The following is a 12,718-nucleotide window of genomic DNA, read 5'->3' as shown; positions in this document are numbered from 1 at the left end:
AGGGCCAAGCTACACATGACGAATGACACTTGAATGGCAAGTGTATTTCTCCCTGTTCACTTGCCCTCCACTCAATCCACTTACCGTTCAAGTGTCATTCGTCACTTGTAGCTTGGCCCTCAGTCTCACAGCTCCTGGTTTGACACTCTAACCACTACAGCCGACTGGGTCTCTCTTGCAGTTTTGATCCCCCGAAAAACAAATATAACAATTCTTCTAGCCTTACCCTCTGAGCACTAAAATATCCATCAATATGGGTTGTGTGCATGATGAAGCCAAGAAATGATGGGAAAAAAGAGAAAGTCGTGGAACTTTTGTAAAGATCCTAGGAAGGGGGTGTGGCTCTCTTGGGTTGACAAATGATTAGAAATAAAAACAAGCCTCATCTATTCCTGTGCCTAGTGACAGCTGATGAAGTCTATAAACTGAAACACACCCACCAGTTCATACCTGAACATCAAGTTTCAGTTAAAAGCTCAAAGCAAGGACTTCCGCCTGCACCCCAAACTCGACAATCTTGCACAAGACAGGTGTGAACCAAATTCCATCAGACCTCTTTGCAAAGGGCAGCCCTTGAAGTCTTGATCGGCTTCTGAATTGGGCTATCCCTACCAGGGCTGTGCCCTGCATCTGTGTACACAACACATGTCGATATACATAGGAAATGATAGCAGCAGGTCTGTCTGGGGCCTGCCCTGCCTTTTTGCAAAGATTAATGATTAGTCAGGTGCAAGTAACAATAGCTAGTAAAATAACCTGATAAGTGTGAGATAGAGCAGAGTTGCCTTTGACAAGCCGGAAGGAATCTTGCTTAATGGGCCAGTGAATGGAAAGCAGCTGGGACTAAGGTTCACGTCCCCCCCCCCCCTGCAATTTGGGTTAGAAATTTGCAAGCCAAGTATAAAAATCTCATCAGGAGGTAAAAGATACAGAGGCCCTGACCTCTCTAGCAGGGGAGATGATGGAAATTCCCTGAACAGAGTCCCACCAGGTTCTTCTCTCTAAAAACTGGGGCTTGTGGAGAATGGGGTTAAGGGTTAAAGGTTTCCCCTGTGCAATGGCTGGTTTGAGCAAACATCCCGGTTTTCAGTCTCAATACCTGTTTGTTTTCTCAGCAGGTCAAATAGTGTCTTACTGAGACTGTTTCCATTTGGGAAAATGGTATGGCTTAACCCACCTGATACAGCAGCCCTCATTCAAAGCAGGCTCTTGTGTACCTGATTTTTATAGGGGGGGGGAGGCTGGGAGCCGCATTCTCTTGGCTGTGTCTCATGTTGCAAAGTTCTTGTATCCTGATGAGTCCATTCAGCCAGACGTTCTTTGTGAGTTCTGCACTCAGTACTTAATATCCAGTTGTGCCCCATTTGGTCCGGAACCACAGTGCATGAAGGGGGGGAGGAGCTTAAATCTTTGCCTTGGCCCAGTTTTCCTGTCCTAGAATAGCCCCAGGAGCTAGTAGCCAGTTGGTGAAACTTACTTTTAGTCTATCAGTGTGTGTGTGTGTGTGTGTGTGTGTGTGTGTGTGTGTGTGTTGCCCCCAGTGGGGGGAAATACTGGTTCCCTGAGGCTATTTTGGGGTTGGAAAATGGCACAGGGGGACGTTTAAGCCCCTTCTCCCTGCATGACATGGTCTTTTGATCAAAACTGGGCTGCAACATCCTGGCTATTAAGTTCAAAGTGTGGAACTCTTGGTTGAAAGACGCAGGGTAGACCCATGAAGCACACGGGAGTCCTTGAGATACAGCTAAGGGTTTTCTGACAATTGTTTGAAGAGAAATTGGGCAGGGGTTTGACGAACAGCCACAGTGGGGAAAGGACAAGAAGACTGCCAATTTCTTCCCATAAGAACATTAGTGGATTGGGCCATCTAGAACAGCATCTTATAGTGTTCACACAGATGTTTTGGGGTCTTTTACAAGCAGGGCAAGAAGGCAACATCATCCCCCTGTTTATCAAGCAAGGCATGTAATATTCAGGGGTATACTGCCTCTGACCATGGAGGTTCTATTTAGTCATTGTGGTTAAAGGTTTGTCTTCTGTAGGTTTATCCATGAACTTTGCCCTCTTTAACCCCTGACAGTATACTGGTTAATTTCTATGAGAGTGAGAAAGAAGCAGAAATACTGGTGGTGGAACCTACTGAATCTCAAGGTATGTCCTCTGTCCTAATTGCAACTGTGTAGGATGGCTCTGGCAAGGCCCTCTGCACATGCTTAGAGACATAGTCTTCACAAGACTGAGTTAACAGCCAGAGAAATTGCTTCAATGGAGCATATTTTGTCAATTGTCCGTACCATAAGAAAATTCAGTTAGAAAGTATTAGTCGACTAATAGAAAGGTTCCCTGGTAGACTGAACAAAATTAAACGTGACTACCTCTTGTCTGTCAGAAATAATCAGACAACATGCCAGGTAATGAGATTTTGTGCCCAGGTCTATAAGTTCCGTAAATTGCATATGGCAGTCTAAATGTGCTCTAACTCTGTAAATAATTAACCTATGGCATGTTTTACTTCTACTTTTATATTTACTTTTACTTTTATATTTGTATATCCATTTATTGCTTTCTCTTATATTTAATTCCATTCGAACTTTTAAAACCATTTTAAATGTCCTGCCTACACTGGTTGCAGACTGTAATCAATAAACTTGGCTTGGCTTGACTGAGCTATGGCATCTGAACCAGGCAAGAGGGAGGTTTAGTCCTGTCTGAGCTTCTAATTTCTCTAGATGTGACAGTTTATGTCAAGTTGCCGTTTATATCTGTGACTGATTCTGCACACGTTGGACAATGCACTTTCAACGCACTTTATCAGTCGTTTGAGGTGGATTTTTTGTTCCGTACACAAAAAAATCCATTCCAAATGATCTATAAGGAGGATTGGAAGTGCATTATCCAACGTGTGCGGAATCACGCAAGCATTCCATTCATCTTTAAGATGATCAAGAACAGCTTTAAAAAATGTGTTTGCTGTTTTTCCTGCTTTCTTTTAAATATTTTAATACCATCTCTTAATAGTCCCTGCTCTCTTCCTTTGTTATTTCATTGCCTTCACAGAGCAGTACTTGAGTGTGGAACTGTTAGACATAATAGCCTTCAGTAATCTCTACCTACATGGAAAATCCATGCATTGCCCAATTCTTGTGAGATGTTGACTTTGCCTGTTGGGTTTATCATGGGGACCTGCACGTTTTCCATATGCATGGCGGGCAGGCTCCCACTTATTGCAGACAGAAAGTCTGCAGAGGGCTTAGGCAATCATGTAAAAAGAAATCTAGAGGCACCTTACAGACTAACGACATTTGTTCCAGTATCTGCTTTTGTGAGTCTGAGCTCATTTCTTCAGAAGCTATGAAGAGGACTTAGGGATACTTTTCTCAGCATCTGAAGAAGTGAGCTCGGACTCATGAAAGCTCATGCTGGGATAAATGTTGTTAGCACGACCAGACTTCTGTTTTATTTTCCTACAACAAACTAACAAGGCTACTCCTCTGGATCCTTCCCAGCAGCTCAGCATTTCCGTCAGATGGCTTGTGAAGCTACCCACGCACGTGTTATTAACTAGTCCTTATTGAAATGCAGGCCTCTAGGAACAGTTGTCAGTTGCCTCGCCTAAAGACCAGGGCTGAATTTGAATTTAACAACATTTGATTCAACGCCCACTCAGAGCGGTTTACAAAGTGTGTTATTAATTATCCTCAGGAAAATCACCCTGTGAGGTGGATGGGGCTGAGAGAGCTCCAAGAAGCTGTGACTGACTCAAGGTCACTCAGCTGGCTTCAAGTGGAGGAGCGGGGAATCAAACCTGGCTCTCCAGATCAGAGTCCTGCCACTCTTAACCATTACACCAAACTGGCTCTCTCTGCCATACAAGGAGTGAAATGGTAACAAAACCCCTGCGTATGTTATCTAGCCCACAAAAACTGATGCTGCAATATCTCCGCTGGTCTTTAAGGTATTACAAGACTTCTATTCAGTTCAAATTTAATAGGAGCTAAATGTGGATCACTTTCTCTTGTAAAGATGTTATATTTGCATGGCGTAAGCTAGAAAGATAGTCTTATCACCCGTGACTGTTGTTATGAATGAGTCACTCAGCCCTTATACATTTGGGCTTTGCATAGAAATGTCACCCATCTCCTGCAGTGTTTGGATTTCGTGGTGTTTTGGCTACGCTGTTTTACGCTGTTTCTTCCCCCTCTGTTTCCATACATTTATTGCCTGAGGATGTGCTTTGTGCATTTAATTAAGTGAAGCATTGTGTAGTGGTTAGAATTCTGGACTAAGACCCAGGTGCACATTCTCAGGGCCAAGCTACAAGTGATGAATGACACTTGAACGGCAAGTGTATTCCTCCCTGTTCACTTGCCCTCCACTCGATCCACTTGCCGTTCAAGTGTCATTTGTCACTTGATCTTGGGCAAGTTGCTTCTCTCACCCTGACCAGCCTCCTAGGGCAGTCGTCCTGAGGATGAAATGGAAATGGGGAGAATTATGTTGTAAGCCACTTTGGGTCCCCATCAAAGAAAAAAGAGGGGTACGAATAACCAGCATAAAATGAACTCGGTCTGTTCTAACTAACAGACTCTCGAAAGTGCATCCCCTGAAAATCTTGTTGGTCTCTAAGGTTCTACTGGACTCAAATCTTGCTGTTGTACTTCAGACCAACACAGCTACCTACTTGAAACTCACAAAACAGGTGACACGGTACACATTTGGGTGCCGCAGGAATCTCTTATTTTGTTGGAAAGATGTAACGTGGCTGTCCTTCTAGAGGTAAAATTATGAGTGTTTCTTTTTTATTGTTATTTTTGTTTTTATTGTGCAGAAATTAAAAGATAGAACAAAAGAAAGACAGTAAAACGTTACACAGACACAACTGCAAAGAGCCTACAGTGGCCTACGCATCCATCTACAAAGTAAAAAATAAAAAGCATAAGAAGCATATTATCAGTCTATAAAAGTTTTTCACCTACAGCACGTCCTCCTTTATTATCAATCCGCTTGTGGTCTAATTAATATCATTTTTCTGTGTCTCATCTTCTTCACATCTCAGACCCCTATCCTTAAAAATAGAAACCACAAATCATTTTTCTTCGTCTCTCACAGGTAGTCCATAAAGAGTTTCCAATGTGCCATGAATATAGAGAGTGTTTTGCCTCTACTTAACGGTGTAAGTTTGGCCAACTCAGCTAAATCCATCACCTTTCCAGTCCCATTTTTTAAAATGATGAGTGTTTCTGAGCACGTGCAAAGGGCACCTTCACAGTATCGGAGTATCAGGACTCAAGACAGGACTTCTTAGTTCAGTTGGTGGGTCTTCCAAGCTGATGAGCCCCCTCTGCCTCTCCTTTTAAATGCCAGACTCTCATCTTTCCCTGCTCCATTGTAATTTGCTTTTCTGCTGTAGGTATGAGGGCATATGTAAGCAGGGGCTGCTGCCTTTGCCTGCTATCTTGACCCTCCCCAAAGAGACTGGCCCCTGTGGAGAAGGATTAGCGTTATTGCACCATTTCCTGCTGGACAGTAAGCGTGCCCATGCCTCGGAGGGCTGCTTCGCACGGAAAAAGGAGCATGGATGGAAACTGACTCTGTCTGCCGAGTCCAAATTGCGCACGTAAGTGTGATCTCCCCCAGAACTCGGGCTTTTTCTGCACTGAGCTGCATTTGGGAAAAGAGCAAAAGAGTCCTTCTTCCCCATCCTCGAATCTGGGAAGCTTCCCAATAATTTCTTGAGCAGACGCTGCTTCAAACAGCCTCTCTCTATAGTGCTTCTAATTGATAAGGAAAGGATTTCCCGGCCAATTTTGAACTGGTCGAGTCCACTGAATTTATGAATTCAAAGTCTTCTAGGGTGGTGCGGGAATGTGATGGAGGAGGAGAAAACCTCATAAACTCCTCTGAGCTTCTTGGAGAAGAGTAGCAATATCTGAGGACCAAGCTACACATGACGAATGACACTTGAATGGCAAGTGGATTGAGTGGAGGGCAAGTGAACAGGGAGAAATACACTTGCCGTTCAAGTGTCATTCGTCATGTGTAGCTTGGCCCTGAGTCCAGTCGCACCGTAGAGACTTACAAGATTTTCAAGATTTGGATACAGGTGTGATAAAAATGAGATAGGAACTCCTCTTGGGCATCCTATTGGCAGGGCAAGCATAAAACGCTGCCACCTCTGCTCCTTTCATTTTAGAAGTCATGCGCTACCCACCTTTTTTGTAATGGTATCCTGAGAATATAATCCTCATTTTTTAAATCAGAAAGTTTTTAAATGTTCAGAGGAGTTAGCTGTGTTCATCTGTAGTTGCAAAATACTAAAGAGTCCAGTAGCACCTTTAAGACTAACCAACTTTATTGTAGCGTAAGCTTTCGAGAACCACAGCTCTCTTCGTCTCCATGCATCTGATGAAGAGAGGTGTGGTTCTCAAAAGCTTATGCTACGATAAAGTTGGTTAGTCTTAAAGGTGCTACTGAGCTCTTCACTTTTAAATGTTATGTTTTATGCTTTACTTCAGTATCACCATTCAGTTAAGCTGCATGCAGGCCCTTAACCCAATGTTCCTATTCACTTCTGAAACTGCAGCTCTGCTCACTGCTCCAGTGAGAGTAAGGTGGGGGGGGGGGGGGGAAGAGACAGGAGATGAGAAATAATGATTTTTTGCCTAATCACATGCTACAAAGTCCTCATCTTTGCCATGGCTCCTATCGATAAATACACAGCAGGAGATCCATGCTCAGAACATTTCCCAGTTGTGGGAGGATGTAATTCTTGACAAATAAATCGTTATGTCGGCCCCAGAAACCTAATTAAAGGATTCCATGTTTGGGCCATTAGCAGAGTCTATTGTGTGGCATAGAAAGCATGATTATAGGTGGTTGTGAGCTCGTTCTGCTGGCTGGTGTGTGTGCAGGAGACAAAATAACAAAAGCATACACTTGGTTTATATTTAGAAAAGAAATAAGAGTTCTTTATTACAGGAACTCCATGCTCTGATAGGAAAGGAGATCCTAACAACCTATCTAGTCTAAGGATGGGTATGGATGGCAGGGCAAGGCCTGCAGCCATGCTGCCAAGATAGAGGGAGGAGAAGGAGGGAGGTGTTGCTTGGAATAAAGCCAGGAATAGAAGGAGTGAGAGGGAGGAAGTCAGGACAGAGGAGGAAATCCTGAGAATAGCAATCTGCCTATTAAAGGACAGTCAGAGCAGTAAACAATAACCCGAATGCCCTGACCTTTCTATCTTTCTAACTGTTTGGTTTGCCCCCCTCTGAAACCTGAGAAGAGGGATAGCACTGGATCCTCCTCTTCCAGCAATTCTGATTTCCCTTTTGGAGAAATCTATGTGTACCGATGAAGTATAGATAAGTAGAAATGGGCATGAACCAAAATACCAATCAAAATTTGTGATGAACCACGCCGGTTTGTGGTTCACGAACTGGCAGTTCGTCAGAGCCCCTTTCTGACGAACCACCACGAACATTAGGCTAGTTCGTTTGGTTCATTTTTTGGTTAGTCACTGCAGACAGCCTGGTGCCAATCAAACAGTTTCCTAGGCAACAGGGGATGGACTTCCTGCAAATCTTCTGCTGACCCAGAAGAGGCCTTCTGCTGGCCCGGAAGTGACCTTCTGCTGACCCAGAAGTGACGATTTGCTGATCTGGATGTGACATTTTCACAAACCAAACAAACTGGTTCGCGATCCAGGGAAGGTTCGTGAAAGTTTGTGGTTCATGAAATGCAACAAACCACGAACGGCACGGTTCGGTTTTTTCCGGTTCGTGCCCATCTCTACTGATGAGTTACATACATGTAAGCTTCCCCAGTTGTGCAAAATATAGCAGCTCCCAAATGCAATGTCAGGTTGGGTAAAGAGTGCTCACAGAAGGCTTAAGGGCCCTCTCCTTGTGGGCACATGGCCTCCCTAATATGTGTGATTTGGCTCTTATAAAACTTGCCTAGTTCATTGGACCGGCAAAGAAAGAGAGGCTCCTCTGGTGACAAATGAGGAGCAAAGAGAGGTCAAGCTACAACTGGAGAGACGTCAAGTGTGACCAGTCCTCCCAAAAAGTCAATGCAAGGTTATACAGAAATGGGTTTATAGATTTTCAAAATAGCTCATGGCTTATGTGTAAAGTGCATATATAAATAAGCTATTATAAATACTCCTAAAATTCATGGAAGATCTAATAGCGTTCCAATAAATACAAGTATTATCATGCCAAGTTGAACAACAATCTGTGCAAAATACATATGCTACATAAAAAAAACAATCAGCCGTATCAGAATGTTGTCAAGTCCATTAATCAGAGGAAGGTGAATTTTCTTTCCTAACAGTAAATTTCCTTTTCTTAAAGGTGAACCGTGGATAGTCTTGGTTGGGCAAACTCCAAACAAAGGTAAGTTCTATTGCTTTCCCAGAAACTCCGTGACAGTTAGAGTGGTTCTGTGGAACAGGCTTCCTCGGGAGATGCTGGGCTCTCCACCTTTGGAGGTTTTAAGGGAGAGGCTGGGGTTAGGAGCCCCGGAGCACAGAGTGGTAAGCTGCAGTACTGCAGCCCAAGCTCTGCTCACAACCTGAGTTCGATCCCGGAGGAAGCCGGGTTCAGGTAGCCAGCTCAAGGTTGACTCGGCCGTCTATCCTTCCCAGGTTGGTAAAATGAGTACCCAGTTTTCTGGGGGTAAAGTGTAGATAACTGGGGAAGGCAATGGCAAACCACCCCGTAACAAAAGTCTGCCAGGAAAATGTCATGATGTGACGTCCCCCCATGGGTCAGTGATGACTCGGGGCTTGCACAGGGGACTTTTACCTTTAAGCAGAGGCTGGATGGCCATCTGACAGCAATGCTGATTTTATGAATCAGTATGAACTTAGGCAGCTTGTGAAGAGAAGTTAGGAAGGGATGAGCCATTACTCGCCTCTTGTGGCCCTCTCTTATGTGCCCAGGGTATTGCCGATTACCCCTTTGGGATCAGGACGGAATTTTCCTCCAGGCCGTGTTTGACGAAGCTGAAGTTGGTTCCTCGTTCCCAGTTCCTTATTCGCAGTTCCTACCTAGTTCCTTAGTCGCAAAACACAAATATTGGGGGAATTTTATTGTGGGGTAGGGGACATTCTCCAGAGCGCTGAGCTGTGTGATTTTGGGGTGACCCAAAGATTTTTTTCCCCCGGTGCAGCTGCCCCCCTTTCTGCTTATTGGTTTGTTCTGGGGGCACCCTACTTTGAAGCTGCTAACTCAAGAACTGGGCTTTGTAGGAGGACCCAGTGCATGTCCACTTAGAGGGCAGAGTCCGCTGCATATGGAGGCATATGCTATGTGCTCCTACAGTCTTTATTTTGGGGTACAGAGCTTTTCAATTTCTCCCAATATTTGTATTTTGCTTTGCAAATAAGGAACTAGGAACCGCGAATAAGGAACTGGGAACTGGGAACCAACTTCAGCTTAGTCCAGATCGGCCAGGGGTTCTGGAGCGGGTTTTTTTTTTTTGCCTTCATCTGGGAATTGAGCAAGGGGAAGTAGGTGGGGGAAGCTGTGAATTTCCAGCATTGTTCAGGAGGGGACTGTTAGGATCCCTTCCAGCTCTATGACTCTGGGCCAAGCTACAAGTGACGAATGACACTTGAACGGCAAGTGTATTTCTCCCTGTTCACTTGCCCTCCACTCAATCCACTTGCCATTTAAGTGTCATTCGTCATGTGTAGCTTGGCCCTCTGTGAGCAGCAGCTTGTTCGTGGCTAGCAAGCAGAACAAAATAAATCAAGCAAGGCCTGGATTCTGGAAAGACAGGGCTGGAGGAGTGTTCCAGGTAGGGCTGCCATGGTATCCTCAAAGGATTTTCTTGCTTTTTCATTTTTTTAAAAAATTGTAATGTAGAAAAGTTAATAGGTAGAGCAAAGAAGGAAAGTAAAACATAACAAAAACAACTACAAAAGAACCAACAGTGGTCTACATACAAATTACAAAAAATTTCCTTCGTGGGACTATGGGCCAAGCTACAAGTGACAAATGACACTTGAACAGCAAGTGGATTGAGTGGAGGGCAAGTGAACAGGGAGAAATACACTTGCTGTTCAAGTCTCATTCGTCACTTGTAGCTTGGCCCTAAGTGGCCCTGAGGAAAGGAACGCGATATAGAAATAACACATACTCTGGGACAGAATAATAATATCAACAACATTCAATTTATATACCGCCCTTCAGGAAAACTTAACACCCACTCAGAGCGGTTTACAAAGTATGTTATTATTATCCACACAACAATAAACACGCTGCGAGGTGGGTGGGGCTGAGAGAGCTCCGAGAGAGCTGCAACTGACCCAATGTCACTCAGCTGGCTTCAAGTGGAGGAGTGAGGAATCAAACCCGGTCCCCCGTGCTCTTAATCACTACACCAAACTAGAAGTTAAAAGATAGAGCAGAAGAGGGAAAATAAAACATAACAAGAACGCAACTACAAACAGCCAACAATGGCCTACATCTCTCACTACAAAGTGAAAAAAAGTAAAAAGCATGATAAACGTATTGTTAATCCATTACTGTTTTTCACCTGCAACGCTTCCTCCTTTCGTATCCATCAGCTTGTGGTCTGATTAATATCTTTTTTTCTGTATCTCATCTTCTTGATATCCCAGATCCTTATTCTTAAAAATCAAACCCACAAATCGTTAATTCATTTTTCTTCACCTGTTGCAGATAGTCCATAAAGGGTTTCTAGTTTGCCATGAATATAGAGAGTGTTTTGTCTCTGATTTTCTTGCTTTTGTCTCTATTTTCAGAAAAGCTCAAGGGCAATCCAGATCCTCTTCTGCCTTTTCCTCTCAATTTAGTGGGTTAGAGATCTTTTCTAGGGTTGACAACTTCAGGTTAGGGAATTCCTGGAGATTTGGGGGTGGAGCCTGAAGAGGGTGGGTGGGACCTCAGTAGGGTATGATGCCAGAGATGCCACCCTCCAAAGCAGACATTTTTCTCCAGGGCAACTGATCTTTATAGCCTGGAGATCAGTTGTAATTCCAGGAGATCTCCAGGCTCCACCTGGGGGTTGGCAATAGCCCACTCCACTTTCCCCACCCCCAGCATCACACACGTACCAGAATATTTTTGTTCCAAGGCTGATATCCTTGATGAACACTCTGCCATAAAACATTTAAAAAACTTAATAGCGGCTGATTCCGCACACGTTGGATAATGCACTTTCAATGCACTTTATCAATGGTTTGAGGTGGATTTTTTGTTCCGCACACAAAAAAATCCGTTCCAAATGATCTATAAAGAGGATTGGAAGTGCATTATCCAATGTGTGCGGACTCAGCTGTTATTAAGCTTTTAAAATGTTTTATGGCGGAGTGTTTGCCATTAAAGCTACAAAAATAGTGCAAATATTAGCGACGGAGGTCAGAGTCCAAAGGCAGGGCTAAGAATGCAACATCTACATTTCTTTGTATTCTTCTTCCTTGAATATACTTTCAAGGGGTTTTTTTTTTTGCCCTTGCAGTTGAAGCTAATGCCATTAAAACTTTTAAATCTCCGCTCTCAATTTCCTTGTTTCCATTTATGCTAGTAGAAACTGGCACCAGCTGGTAGCTTTATGCTTTATGAAACCGGGTGCTTGGGTGTGTAATTGGTTAATTATCGATTCCACGGTGGCTAATTTACAAAATCTTGACATTTGTCGTTGGTGTCGGGAGATGCCAGATGTGTTATTTCATTGGGTGATTGACTTCTAATGTGGTGGGATCTTGGCTTGGTTGGGCTTTCAGTGCTTAAATGGCTTTAGTTTCAACTGGGTTAACAACGGAATTAGGTAAATCTAATGAGATGGCAGCTTGTTCTTGAACGATCTCCTGCGGCTGATCTGAATCTGGTTACAGCTCTTTCGGTTGGATGGTTTCATTCTTCTATGGTAAATAAGACTCTGTGAACTGTTTGACGTTTCTGCAGCAGGGGCTTCAGAGAATTTTGCAATAACCACATACCTTTGCAATCCTAAATGCACATCTGAGTGATTAAGTCCCATTGCACTCAACGATATATATCTCTGAGTGTGCATACTTAAGATGGCACTGCAGTTGGGTTTAGGGCTGACAGATCCCTCTACCCTCTTGTCCTGGGCACGTGTCCTCCTTCCTGGGCTGTCGTCAGCCCCGGAACTGGTGTGGTGATGTCACTTTCATGTCACCGCGCCAGCTGCGCAAGCACTCCCGCGCTCTGCACAGGGCCGATTTGGCCCGTTTGTGGCCCAAATTAGCTGCACAAGCACTCCCGCGCTCTGCACAGGGCCGATTTGGCCCGTTTGTGGCCAAAATTGGCCCGAAATGAAGCACAGGAATACAGGATGGCAATGGGCCTCTGAATGTTGGTTTGGGGTGGGGTAGACTTGTCAACTCCAGCTTGGGAAACTCCTGGAGATTTCAGAGTGAAGAGAGTGGAGTTTATGGGGGTGAGGGAGCTCAACAGGGAGATGAGCTACCATTTCCTCCAAGAGACCTAATCTATGATGTCTGGAGGTAAGTTTACTGTAGCATAAGCTTTCGAGAATCACAGCTCTCTTCGTCAGATGCATCTGACAAAGAGAACTGTGATTCTCGAAAGCTTATGCTACAGTAAAGTTGGTTAGTCTTAAAGGTGCTACTGGACTCTTTTCGATTTTTGCTACTGACTAACACGGCTAACTCCTCTGGAGGTAAGTTGTCATCTTGGGAAGACTCAGCCTGGAGACTGGC

This window comes from Eublepharis macularius, chromosome 19 (assembly GCF_028583425.1).
Source record: "Eublepharis macularius isolate TG4126 chromosome 19, MPM_Emac_v1.0, whole genome shotgun sequence".
NCBI lineage: Eukaryota > Metazoa > Chordata > Lepidosauria > Squamata > Eublepharidae > Eublepharis > Eublepharis macularius.
Note: the sequence above shows the minus strand (reverse complement) of the source record.